Genomic DNA, 5,729 nt, shown 5'->3' with positions numbered 1-5,729 from the left:
GGTGGAGCTTCTATTTGTTTTTAAGTCATGAACATTTTGTATAGTGAAACATGTGATTGGGCTCTGGAGGTATAACAATGTGCTAGTGGCCGTTCTACTTATAACCAGACAGATCTGATGTTTGTTGTCCATTGGCTGTGTCTGACTGTTAAATTTTGCTTAAATGGAGCAAAATTTAACAAAGGATCCATAAAGGACAAAAGTACGTTATTTTAATAAATAAAATTCACATATTAAATAAGAGATTACACATACAAAGGATTTCCAGAGTAGAAAGGGGCTTGAGAGGTCATGGCTATTGCACAAGATGGTTACAGTCCAGATGAGTGACAGGACAAATGTCACAGGCCAGTTTCTGAAGCATCATCTCCAACTGTTTGTAAGACCATGGGGCTACTTTGCAGTTGAGAAAGGACACAATCCAAAGGCTCGCCAAGCATGTTTGTCTTTGCGGCCACCAGGGTTGAGGGATGAGCTGGGCTTCAGAATTAGTGCTGTGGCCTCGGAGGTGGGCGATAGGTGAGGGTCAAAAGTGATAGGCCTGCCGAAACCGGTTTGGCTCAGTGGATAAAGCGTCAGCCTGAGGACTGAAAGGTCCCGGGTTCGATTCTGGTCAAGGGCATGTACCTTGGTTGTGGGCACATTCTCTCTCATCGATGTTTCTAACTCTATCCCTCTCTCCTCTCTCTTCCTCTCTGTAAAAAGTCAATATATATATATATTAAAGTGATAGGCCTAATTCACCTAGCTACCTTATCTCTGTGAATTTATTTCAAAACAAAAACAGCAACCTAATTCTACATTCCGCAGGCTAAAGAAGCACATAGTTCCATTTGTTGCCTATTTCCACTGAAGGAACTATAAAGAGCAGGTGGAAGTATTTAGTTAATAGGCCCCACAATTACATAGGAAGACATGGAGTGTAGGACAGCTGGGACTCCGCCCCCAGGCCTCCAGCAGCCCCTGTTCAAGTCCGTCTGTGCTGGACCATGTGGCCTGTGGACCCTCATGTGGCCTTCCCTGGCAGGTCTTTAAGTTTACGACGCTGTGACCTAAAATGACAAATGTGTTTAGAGTGAAACCCTGTGGGTTCTGTGATCAGACTAACAAGTGCGTTCACAGGAAGATTGGGGAGGCTCCCAAGCTGAACCCCTTTTGCTGCTTGGTACCAATGTTGAAACATGTGGAATCGATGTGCCCACACAGTGCCCCAGTCATCACCCGTGGGAGTCACAAGCGGGAGCTGGTGCGTTAGGGAGAGGAAGGCCTGGGAACACCAGGAGGAGGAGGAGGAATCTGACAGGAGCCCAGGGGAGCCAGGCAATGAGACAGGATAAAGGTGGTGTCTGAGCAGAGACTTGTGGTCAGCAGCTCTGAGAAAAGAGAAGCCACATTTAGGGAAAGTGGGGAGAGAGTGAGCTGAGGTGTGGGAGATGAGGCCGGGTCCACACGTGGGTTTTACAGACACGGGGGCCCTGGGAGTGCGGTGAAAAGACTGTTCTGGTTATCTGTTTCTGTAAAAATCTACCCTAAACATCACAGCTTCACAGTAACCATCTTTCCCATCTCCCGTCTGGCTTAGCTGGGGGTTACCGCTGGAAGTCTCTCCTGCATTGTGCCTAAGTTGTCTGTAGGTCTGGAGTGGCTCACAGCCAAGTGGACTCACGTGACTGTCCCGGATGCTGCTGACCAGAGATTACTGCATGGCGTGGGGGCCCACAGCACAGAGACTGCCTCTGAGAGGGCTGTCCCTGGAGGCAGGTGCCGGGACGCCCAGGGAGGACCTGCCAGGCTACTTAGGACCTTGTCTAGTGCCCAGTGGGGTCTCTGCTGCTGTATTAGAGGATGTCACAGAGAGAGCCCGGGTTCCAGGGAGGGGGCTGGGGCGAGGTCACTAGCAGAAGAGCCTGTGACATGGACGCTATGGCGGTGGCCATCTTTGGAAAATGCAAACCTGCACATTTCGTCTTGGGAAATCCACTGGAAAGAATGTCTTTGGGAATGTCATCTTGCTTCACCATAAGAGGCCAGCTCAGGCTGCTGTCCCTGGAATTCCGGAAGTTCAGACCAAGATTCTGAGAAATGGCCCAGGTGCTGAAAGGAATGAAAGACTGGGGCCTCTCAGATGTCCAAATGATTAAACACATTTTATAAGGTGTTGCCATTTTTAAAGACATACATATTTAAACTTGGGGAAAGTTTCAAACTGAATGATGTCTAAATGATTAAACAGGTATCAGAAGTTTCTGAAACTTTCAAATTAACTTAACTTGTGGAGAGTTCCAAGCCAAAGCTATCATATTTTTAAAATAGGTCCATGAACAAAGATTAAATAAAGCAGAAAACAAATTTCAATTACACAAAAGTCTTGTCTGAAACATAAAGTTACTATCAGAAGCTGGAAGAGGCAACAGAACTTTCAGCTTCTGCAACCTCAGAGGGAGTATTGCCCCGCAGACACTCTCGGTTGGAATTCTAGCCTCAAGAGGGTGAGCACCAAGCCTGCAAGTGTATGATCAGCGGAATGTCAGCTGGGCACTGACGCTCCTGGGCACAGCTGGACTCGTGTTCTCCTCAGCAGCCCAGGGCACAGCTGGCCTCCGCTGAGCAGGACAAGTTAGACTTGCTGGCCATCCAGGCATGACAAGGAAAAGATCGTCCACTCTACATGGTTCGCATCAAGACCGAGTTTTCTTTTCACAGGTGTTTATCTAGTGGCTTAGGCTTCCGCTGAGCTCAAACAATCTTACCCGTCCACAGGGGAATCAAGTAAGATAGGAGACATTTAAGAAATCCATCATGATGTAGCATGGGTATCACGGGTAGCAGGGAATTTAAGGACCTGCCACACAGGAAAAAAGGCACAAGAAGGTTTGGGAATCTTTTGCCTCCTCACATATCCTCTCGTCTAAATCCAGCACTGGCTGGGTTCCATACCGGAGACCATGATACCTTATGGAACAGCATTCTCACTCATCAAAATGCATGTAAGACACACATTGCCTCTTTACTCTCTGGTGAAATATGGTAGCAACCATACTTTGGTAAAAACTGCTGTTTGAATTTTAACCCTTCTAGTCTGGCTCCTGCACCTGATTATACACAGGATAGTTACCTCAGCAATTTTCCCCTGCCTGGGACTAGGAACTACAAGAGACTGATTCCCACTGACTCAGTAGCTTCAGGGGTAGAAACTGTAGATAACCTTTAGAGACTAGCTGCTGAGCTCTGCTTCTGTATTATCGGCTATCGCAAGATAGGGTCGCATTCCAATGTCCAGCGGGATGTGACTGGGAACGACCCTATTCCCAGCCTTTAGAATTTAGAATTTAGAACAAAGGAAAATTCTTGTGGTTTAAGCCTTTAAAAGGACTGCCTACGCCTGGAATGGGGCGGTCGTGAGGAGTCCACCTGTGTGTGGTGCTCTTGCAGCCGTCCTGGCCTGTTTTTCAATAAATCCTTGCCTGCTTTTTTAATCAATCATCAGCCTCCGGTGGTCTTATTTTGAACCCAGGGTTCAACCCCACAACATCTGGTCCAGCTTTCACTGGATGACATCAAATTATTTATTTATTTATTTATTTATTTATTTATTTTGCTTTTCTTGGTGAGAGAGAAAAGATCATGAGAAATATATAAAAGATACATGGGCAATGATGGAAATAGGACTTAATATTAGATATGTTCAAAAAGTAGTGGTGACCTAAGGTAGCCTACCTCAGCATGGGGCCTACAGCTGGTCTTTTTGACACTGAAGTCCTGACTTTGACAGGAAGATTTCTTCTGAGACCACAGCTTCCGGGTCAACTCTGGGGTTTTGGGAGCTCAACAGCATGTGTGTGGAGGATAGAGTACCAAAAGGGGACTTAGCTTTACTTCACTGCTTGACTCTTAAAACCTGGTTGGCACTTCCCAGCTTACCACCATCATTCTCCCCCAAGTCTTAGGAGCCTTTGTCACATGATAGCCATGCTGTCCTGGGTGTCAGTCTTCCTTCCAAGAAGGAGATAGGTTCCTGGGGATGAGCTGCATTTCCCAACAGAAAGCCCAGAAAACACAGCCTCCAGTAGAGTCAACCATTTCCCTGCTGGGAACCTTCATTTATCTTCTTCCCATGCATCTTCTCAGCTATCAGACGTGGTTCAGGCCATTCTAAGAGGCGGTGAGATACCAGCAGGGAAGAAGAATGCCTAAAACCTCGAATACAGTATTCTGTAATGTTTTGAAATATTCTTTTACTCTAATTGTCTTTGTGTGTGTTTTCTGTGGGCTGTAGGCTCCCCCCACTCTCCCCCACCGGTGTACCAGGCTCCTCCCTCACATCTGAAAGTGGCTGAACTGTCACCCTCTCCATGAAGCCTGTCACTGCACAGAACAAAAATTAGAATAACCTTCCCTAGCATTGCTCTTCTCTTCCCTGACTTACTTTCCCCACAGAATTCATACCACCAGACACACACTTTCATTTTATTGATTGCTTTTGTTTATTGTGTCTCTGCTCACATTAGCGCTGAGTCTATATAGAGATCAAGAAGTTTTGTTCACCTCTCTATTCTCAGCACTAAGGATAGGACCTAGCAAACAGCAGGCACACAAGAAAATCTGCTGCCAGGAGGAAATGACCTGCCTGAGTTATGTGCGAGCACATTGTCAGGGTTTTAAGAGTCAAGCAGTGAAGAAAAGCTAAGTCCCCTTTTGGTACTCTATCCTCCACACACATCCCTCTTCCTCAGGGAATTGCCACAATTATTAATTCACCGATAGGAAGAGTCCTCTTTTTTGGCCTTTACCCGAAAACACATGCAGTTTTGTTGTGTGCTTTTTAAATTTTTTACAAAAATGGCATTCTGTCATATCTATTTGCAAAATGCCTTTTCCACCTACCATTTATAGCTTAGTTATAGGCCCTTGTTTGTATTTCAGACTGAGATGGTTAATTTTTTTAAAATCCTCACTCAAGAATATCTTTATTTATTTATTTATTTATAATATTTATTTATTTTTAGGGAGAGAGGAAGGTAGAGGGAAAGAGAGAAACATTCATAAGTTGCCTCTTGTACACACCATGACCAGGGATCAAACCCTCAGCCTAGGTGTGCACCCTGACCGGGGATCAAACCCAAAACGTTTTGGTGTCTGGGATGAACCTCCAATCACCTGAGCCACCAGGTCAGGACACTGAGATGGTTATGTCCAGTTGTTCTGCCATTTGGTCTATTTGCATATTAGCCTTTTATTATATAGGACACACATTTAAATATATATATAATGTATATATTCAATATATATTTTTATTTTATGAGAAATAAAATGAATCACTATAGGATAAGACACTAGGTTCAAATTTTAAGCCAACCAAGGTAAATCTTAACTGATCACTGTACTTTTTTTAAAAAAGTATATTTTATTGATTATTTTTTTTTTTACAGAGAGGAAGAGAGAGGGATAGAGAGTTAGAAACATCTATGAGAGAGAATCATCGATCAGCTGCCTCTTGCACACCCCCTACTGGGGGTGTGCCCGCAACCAAGGTACATGCCCTTGACCGGAATCAAACCTGGGACCTTTCAGTCTGCAGGCCGATGCTCTATCCACTGAGCCAAGCCGGTTTCGGCTGATCACTGTACTTTTTGCCCCAAGTAGATAGCTACCGATTACTTGAACTGACAGACTTAGAATTACAACCCTTTTTTTAGCCACTGTTCAGGACAAAAGACAAATCCAAGCTG

Source organism: Pipistrellus kuhlii, unplaced genomic scaffold (assembly GCF_014108245.1).
Source record: "Pipistrellus kuhlii isolate mPipKuh1 unplaced genomic scaffold, mPipKuh1.p scaffold_m20_p_36, whole genome shotgun sequence".
Classification (NCBI taxonomy): Eukaryota; Metazoa; Chordata; class Mammalia; order Chiroptera; family Vespertilionidae; genus Pipistrellus; species Pipistrellus kuhlii.
Note: the sequence above shows the minus strand (reverse complement) of the source record.